Below are 8,729 nucleotides of genomic sequence, written 5' to 3' on the forward strand. Positions count from 1 at the left end.
GCCATCCAGTCTCTGGGAAGCTGAGAATGAAATGCCCGCTGAGTTTGGAGAACCAGGATGGAAAAAGTCCATGGAGCTACTACAGACCAGGAGACCATCTAATCGGTATAGTCACCAATGGAAATGAAATACTGCATAGAAAGTTGCTTTTCAACGTGGCTCCTTCTCTTCAGTTTATTTTCCATGATCCGTAAGTCATTCAGGGTGATGGAGTTGCAGTCCCTCCATTCTAACACTCTTTCTTTTCTGTTTTTTATTTTTCATTTATTCCTATATTGGGGAATATGTCTAATTTCCTGAATGATTTTTTTTTTTATTTGATTTATATGCCGCCCTCCTCCGGAGACTCAGGGCGGCTTACAATGCGTTAAGCAATAGCCTTCATACTTTTGTATATGTCAGATGTAAATGCCTTATTCTCTAATGTGTAAATAATGTATATATGGAACATCAGGGGTTAACTTATTACTTGAGCTTTAATGTATTCATAATTTACCACTCCCATTCCTGGCTCCGCCCCTTGTATATAAAAGGAGCCATCCTCCCCATTTTCCTAGCTTCTATCTTGAATATTCAGCGAATATAGAATGCCTATTATGATTAAAGAGAATTATATTTAAACCTATAACTTCTATTATCTTTATTGAGTCTGATCCTGAAAATATTGCAACAAGCTGGTAGCAGAGGATGGTTAATTGACTCAATAAGTAGTTAAAAATGTCCAAGAAAGATAGGCCCAACACCAGGGCCTACAACAAAGAAATAGAAACTGATCAAGAGATGATCAACGAATCCACTAATGCGATTTCGAGAGAATCCGAAGAATACACCACTGAAGAAGAAGAACTGATGAGTGAAAATAACGACCAGGAAGAAATCGAGATAGAAAATAACGAACTCAGGTCAGAAATATTAAAAATACTAAAAAGCCAAAAGAATGATGAAAGCCTCATCGCGGACCTCCAGGAGATGCTGAGGAACAGCGGAGCAGCGAGAGAGAAAAACATCATTAAAGAAAAACCCAAAGATCAAAAAACTGTGAGTGAAATGACTACTGAGAAAATAGTTGTAAAAAAGAAAAGATGTGACCCCGCGCGAAATTTTGAACGGCAGCCATCTTGGTTTCAACGAACTTCAAAAGAGAGTGAAGCAGAGCCAATCAAAACGCTCAGTTCAAAATTTCTGGCGCGAAAAACGCTATCAGACGAAGAAAGTGAAAAAGAAGTCTCAAACTCTTCAGATGAACCAAAATCAGAAAGTGAAGACGATTTAACAAAGTCTCAAGTAGAGTCAGCAATGAAAACACTTTTTGCTGCTTTTGGGCCAAGATTGAAAATTTCTAAGACATCAACGAAGAAGCAAGCAATCAAACCGACAACTCAAGACCTGCACGCTCCCATCCTGACTTCGAAAACTACGACACCCGAGCCCAGAGAGCCATGCCGATTCCGTCCTACACCGCAGACAGAATCGAGTGCCAGCACACACAAGAGAAAGAGAAGAACCGCCGCCATCACCAAAGCCCCAAAAACCGAGCCAGAGACCGACTCATCTGAAGAGGAGCGGATCGAGAGAGCTGAAATGGAGAGAACCTTCCACAACGGCGCCAAAGAAGAAATGAGCGACGCGCATGTGCAAAACTACGTAGACGGCCCCGAAAGACTTGAACTGGCCAGAGAACCGCGCAGACTCGTTACAAGCATCCCAATGCCGTTCTGTAATTTCCTGCACTTGAGAGACCACGGACTGCCTCAGGTTGTAAGTAATGGACAGAATAATGTGGGGAACTTACCCAGTGACTTCCCAAAACTTAGAGTTGATGGCATTAATTTACAAGAGTGGTACCAACAGCTTCAGGTTATTTTTATGAAAGAAAATTTACTATTCTTTATAACTAGTCCTCCAAGAAGACCTTGGACTTTAAAAATAGACTGTTTACATCATAGAGCATTTTTCATAATAATTTCTAGCGTGTCTCCTGCAATGTATCATAGCATCAAACCAAACCTAACTGTATCAGAAATAATTCAATGCATGTTTAATCTATTTCACAGCGATAGCGTAGCCACAACCACAAGAATGTCTAAGGATTTCTTTTCTTCTAGAGTGAAACCAGGGGTTTCTATAAGTGAACATTTGATAAATCTAAACAAAATAAGAGCTGAGCTGCAATTGAGGGGGGAAGTGATTTCAGATCAAACTATGAAAAGTGTTATTATCAATTCACTTGATCCATCATGGGATAGCTTTATGTCACACTTAGATACCATTAATTTGGGATATTTATCAATAGAAAGTCTATCTAACAAATTGATAGCAGAAGACAATTCAAGAAAAAATCGTTCCAATAACCAAACAGAACACAAACCTTTTAGGAAAGTAGTCTTTCAAGATAAATATAATGAGGCCTTTAGATGCCACAATTGTGGATCCAGGGAACACAGTAAAAGAGACTGTCCCAAAGTCCCAAGGGAGAGACATAGGCCAGAATATAGGAGCAAATACAATTACAGACAATCTTCCACAGATAGACACAAATATAGAAGCCCACCAAACTACAGAGAAAGTAGAGGGGGTAGAGAAAATTCAAAAGAGAGAAAATCTGGGTCACTAAATGGGCTAAATAAACAAGACAGCACCAAAACACAACAAGATGAGAACAATAATTGGCTTATTGATTCTGGTGCAACAAATCACACCACTAATAACAAAAGTATATTATCTTCATTTACAGAAGATAAGTTTGTGATAAAGGTAGCTAATCAAGAAAAGGTTCAAGTATTAGGCAGAGGAAATGTGACCTTGCCTGGTTTAGGGAAAATAGAGGGGGTATTATTAATCCCAGAAATACCTCACAACATACTAAGTGCTATAAAACTAAGCAGAGAATCTGACATCAATATAGTTTTCTCAAAGGGGAAAGCAACTATAGAAAAGAACAAAACAAATATAGGCACTGTGATGATAAAAGGGGGTCTACCCTATCTGATAACCAAAGAAAGATGGTTACATAACATTGATTCAAATATGGAAGATTGTATTGAAGCAGATGATGAAAATGTCAGTAACAGTGACAATGATGAATGTAAAATAACTCATGATAACAAAAATACACACAATGAGAAGAAACCAAAAATAGGTAAACCAATTCATGATGAGTGTGCTCATATCTTACACAGGAAGTTAGGACATGCAAGCTTTCCTGTAGTACAAAAAATGACTGAACACGCAGAAGGTGTAAAAATAAAAAATTGTGAAAATTATTTAGAATGCTCAGTATGTAAATCCACCAAACTAAAAACCAGTCCCAGACCAAAAAAATCTAACAGATCAACTAACAATATTTTTGATTTGGTACATATGGACTTAGTTGGTCCATTAACTCCATCAATTACCTATAGAAAACGTTACTTCCTAACAATAGTGGATGATTACAGTCGCTATGGTTTTGTTTACACATTAAAGCACAAGGATGAAACCTTTCAGAAATTTAAGGAATTCTACAAACGCATAGAAACACAACATAATATCAGAATAAAACAAATTATGACAGATAGGGGATGTGAATTCATGTCTAAAGAATTCTCCCAATGGTTAAAGGATAGAGGAATGCTACATTTCACGTCCAATCCATTTTCTGCCTTTCAAAATGGGATTGCAGAGAGAAAGAACTCCACACTACAAACCATGATTAGATGCACATTAGAGGATGCTGGTTTAGGCAAACAATTTTGGTCAGAAGCCTTACATTATTCAAATTACACTCAAAATAGAACATGGTCCAGTATTGTGAATAAGACACCATATGAGGTGATGTACAATAGAAAACCTAAATTAGCACACATGCACATATTTGGAGTTACTGCAGACGTGCACATACCTAAACAATTGAGGAGAAAGGGAGAAAACGTATCCAGGAGATTAAGATTCATGGGATACGAAACTGGAACCAAAGGGTACAGATTCATCGATAATAATAACAAATTTATAGTATCCAGAACAGCTGTGTTTCATGAGCAGGCCAATTGGTCTAAGTTGCACCTTAATGAAATTTTTCCTAATAAAAGCAAAGATAATATACCTTGCGAGGAAGGAACAACAGAAAATCAAAATATTAGCAAAAGTAAGAACAAAACCAAAACTTGGACAAATAGTCAGCATAAAATAAAGACAGACACATTAACAAAAAAGGAAGCCAGATATTTGCATGACAACCATAGCAAACCTGAAAGAAATATTAGAAATAATAGAAACCAAATACCAAATAAATACAAAGATTATATTATGCATATGGATGAGGAACAAATAACACCTAATACATATGAGGAAGTATTGAAACTTCCCCGTGAAGAAAGAGAAAAATGGGAACTAGCTATGGAAAAAGAAATGAAAAGTTTACAAGGATTAAATGTATTCACACCTGCGATCGCACCTAAGGATAAAACAATTATAGGTACCAGGTGGATTTATAAAATTAAGAATTTAGAAGGAGGTAATACCTTATACAAGGCCAGACTAGTTGCACAAGGTTATGCACAAAAATATCCAGAAGACTATACTGACACATATTCACCCACAGTGAGAACAGAGAGTGTCAAAACAGCTCTTGTAGTAGCATCTGCACTCAATCTAGACGTGTTTCAATATGACATACAGACTGCATACTTACATGCAAAATTAGATAAGGAAATATATGTAAGAGCACCACACAGTCAATACACTAATAAGAACGAAATTTGGTTACTAAATAAGAGTCTGTACGGATTGAAGCAATCTGGCAAAAGATGGTACGATTGTTTGGTAAAAGTATTAAAGACCATGGATTTCAACGCCACCACTGCTGATAACTGTTTCTTTGTAAAAAAGAGTAATGATCATATTGAATTTGTATTAATTTATGTGGATGATATTTTATATATTGGAAAGCATAAAGAGAGCAGGGAAATCTTTGTAAATAAGTTAAACGAACACTTCTCATTGAAATCACTAGGTAGAGTGAATAAATACCTTGGTGTACAAATTAACAAAACAAAAGGGGGATTCAAACTTACTCAGAAAGATAAAATCATTGAACTCCTAAACAAATGTAACTTAAATAATGCCAAAACATGTGACACACCTATGCAAACTGATTTTCTTAGAAACAATGATGAATCTTCCCCTGAGTTTAAAGACAACACATTTTACAGATCAATTATAGGTTCACTCCTTTATATATCTAATTGGACTAGGCCAGATATTGCATTACCTCTCAATTTATTGTCAAGATATGTTAGCAAACCAACCTTGTATCATTGGGAAGCTGTCAAAAGAATTTTAAGATATCTGAAAAGTACATTAGATTTTTGTTTAATATTGGAACCCAATAATGACAAAGAACCAAAAATTACTTGTTATGCTGATGCAGATTGGGCCGGTGATACATCATGCAGAAAGAGTACCTCTGGTTATGTTTTTCTATTGAACAATTGTCCAGTTTACTGGTATACTGGTAAACAAGAACTGGTAGCCACCTCTACCACAGAAGCAGAATATGTTTGCTTGTCTAAAGCTGCAAATAACCTTGTATGGTTCAATGATTTGATCACAGATGTTTGGAAGAAACCTACTTTACCCTTTATTATGCATGAAGATAATAAAGCGGCCATTGAAATTTCTAGATCCGATGCAATTGGACAAAGGTCCAGGCATATTGATATAAAATTTAAGCACGTGAGACAACTATCTCAAGACGGATTCATCAAAGCAATACATTGTGATACTTCTGAACAATTAGCTGACATATTAACAAAACCCTTACCTTCTAAACAACACAAATATTTAACTTCTAAATTATATGTATTATATTGTCCTGAATCTGAATGTAACTGGTGTTGTATAACGAACCGGCATTTAGAGGGGGATTTGTCAGATGTAAATGCCTTATTCTCTAATGTGTAAATAATGTATATATGGAACATCAGGGGTTAACTTATTACTTGAGCTTTAATGTATTCATAATTTACCACTCCCATTCCTGGCTCCGCCCCTTGTATATAAAAGGAGCCATCCTCCCCATTTTCCTAGCTTCTATCTTGAATATTCAGCGAATATAGAATGCCTATTATGATTAAAGAGAATTATATTTAAACCTATAACTTCTATTATCTTTATTGAGTCTGATCCTGAAAATATTGCAACAGTATATTTATACAAAGTCAGCTTATTGCCCCCACAATCCAAGTCCTCATTTTACCTACCTTAGAAAGGATGGAAGGCTGAGTCAACCTTGAGCCTGGTGAGATTTGAACTTGCAATAATTGCAGGCAGGTGATGTTAATAACAGTGCTTTAGTCTGCTGCGCCACCAGGGCTTTTGATTTTCATGGCTTCTCTCTTTGGTCTAATTTTGTGAAAGAAACTCAAAAATGGGTCTGAAAAAAAGCTGAAAGGCCTGCAGATTATTTAACTCTCTCTTTTCAATCCTTAATTTATCGCTTGAACAATTAATTTTATTTAAAGTAGTGGTGGAATCAGTTGTAGTTGCTGTACCTCAGTCCGTTTCCATATAAGTGTAACTGATCTTTGCTTTTGGATCAATGTTGGTTTAAGGCTCAGTAGGCTTGTGGAGGATTATATATATTATATATAACAAAAGTATTTGTTGTGGCTGTTGATTATAATAACTTTTTTTTTCAATAGGACAACTTACGATTTTTATTTTTGCTTACTATACATTTTCGTCATTCAAATGGTCAACAAGAGTTCCCATCTCTTACACAACCTCACACTTGGCTACAACATCCATAACAACTATTTGAACACTTTCCACACTTCAGATGCCTTGCTGGACATGCTCTCCACTGGAAAAGCCAATGTCCCCAACTACGGCTGTGGAAGGAAGGAGAACCTTCTGGCTCTTCTTGATGGAGCTGACAGGGAGATCTCCATCCAGATGTCAACATTAGGAGGCACCTACAAAGTCCCACAGGTTTGTGTGTGTGTTTCTCCTTCTGGTAAAGTGAGGGGTGGGTAGTGGTGGGTGAGCAATAGATGCAATCATGTCTTCTGCATGGAATCCAAGAGCTGCTTTTCTCCATATTATCAAAAATTTACCCCATTATGTTCAAATTGAGATTAATCAGAAAAGACCTTAAATGCAAGCAATACATTCCCTGGAGAAGACATTCTATCAACTATTTAACTGATCAAAAAATATTCCTGGTTGTTGGGGCCTCTATTGGCATCTTCATTTTCACAGATAAATAATGCCTGCCCTATCCAGTTGGATTGAAGTTGGCAAGAGTAGCATTTTATCTATCTAAAATGTGGAATAAAAATTACTCTAGCAATTAAAGGCCAAATAGACTAGCAGATATTGTGGCTAAAATTTATGCCATGATCCTCTTAGTTAAACTTGAGAAAAATGCATTCCTTGCAGAAGAACCAGAAGGTTTTAGGTAGAGTTAATTGGTATATAGATATACCATTAAATATGCCATATAAATCCAATAAATAAATAAATAAATAAATAAATAAATAAATAAATAAATAAATAAATAAATAAATAAATAAATAAATAATAGAAATAATGCACAATTTAATAATCTAATATTGGCAACAAATTTGTCCTGAAGTATCATATTTCATATTGACTCATATTTAATTGGTTGTCCGCTAAGACTCCAGGATCCCTCTCACAGTTACTGCTATTATGCCTAGTTTACTGCTTGAACAGGGGGTGGACTAGAGGACCTCCAAGGTCCCTTCCAATCCTTCTATTTTGTTTTAAGTTCTGTTATAGGTACACATGTTTAACCTGCTAAATTCCTATTGGAATACACTGATTTATACAGATAATGTGATATTATCATACTTATACATTGGATTGTATAACTTGGATTGTTTTGTCTTAATAATTATCTGATAATTTATAAAGCAAGTTCAAAAGTTATGGTCTTTGGGAAATGACATCATAGCCATAGATGGTCAGCCATTAGAGCAAGTAACACCTTTCCTTACCTGGGGTTGTTTTCTCTGTGTTAGATCATGGGCGCAAGAAGGACTGGACACGCAATAGAATTAAACACTTTTATTAGCTCCGTAAATAGTGATGGGAATGCTGGCCGCGGCAGCTCCTTTTATAGCTAGGAGCTGTCCACGGCTTCAGCCACTGACATTACTCTGAATCTCCCACTCCCATTCCTGATTGGTCCGTTCAAATCTGCCATTCAATACTCAATACCCCTCCCCTCTAGTCAGCATAACCAATCCTGAAGTCTCTAGGCTACGTAGTCACGTAAGTAGGCGGGTTGTCTCGGTGTGCGACTAGACCTGCGCAGAGCAGTCGTCCCAGCGTTCTTGGAGTGAGAGGTCTGTGACTCTGCTGGCTCTGCCTCCGAAACTCTCTCGAACTCGCTCGCTGGTATGGACTTATTTCCTTGGATGTTACTTCCTTCCTTCCCCAGACGACCTGGTGGACTGTCACTGGCGTTCTCCTCTTGAACTTCAGGTAAGTATCCACTGTCTCTTCTCGGGTTTGAGTCTTTTCCTGTGCTGTCTTGTGTTTGTGCCTGTGGTAGGGCCTGGTTCCTTTCTGTGCATTTTTCCTTCCTTTGCTCTTGGGCGTTTTCTGGTGGGCCTTGTTCGTTTCTGGCCACTAGGCCTCTGATCTGGTCGATGTGCCGCTTCCACTGTTGGCCATCCTCGGTCTGTAATCTGTAAGACAGTGGTCCTGTGACTTGGGTTATT

This window comes from Pituophis catenifer, unplaced genomic scaffold (genome assembly GCF_029215685.1).
Source record: "Pituophis catenifer annectens isolate HBS135680 unplaced genomic scaffold, rPitCat1.0.hap2 SCAF_36, whole genome shotgun sequence".
NCBI lineage: Eukaryota > Metazoa > Chordata > Lepidosauria > Squamata > Colubridae > Pituophis > Pituophis catenifer.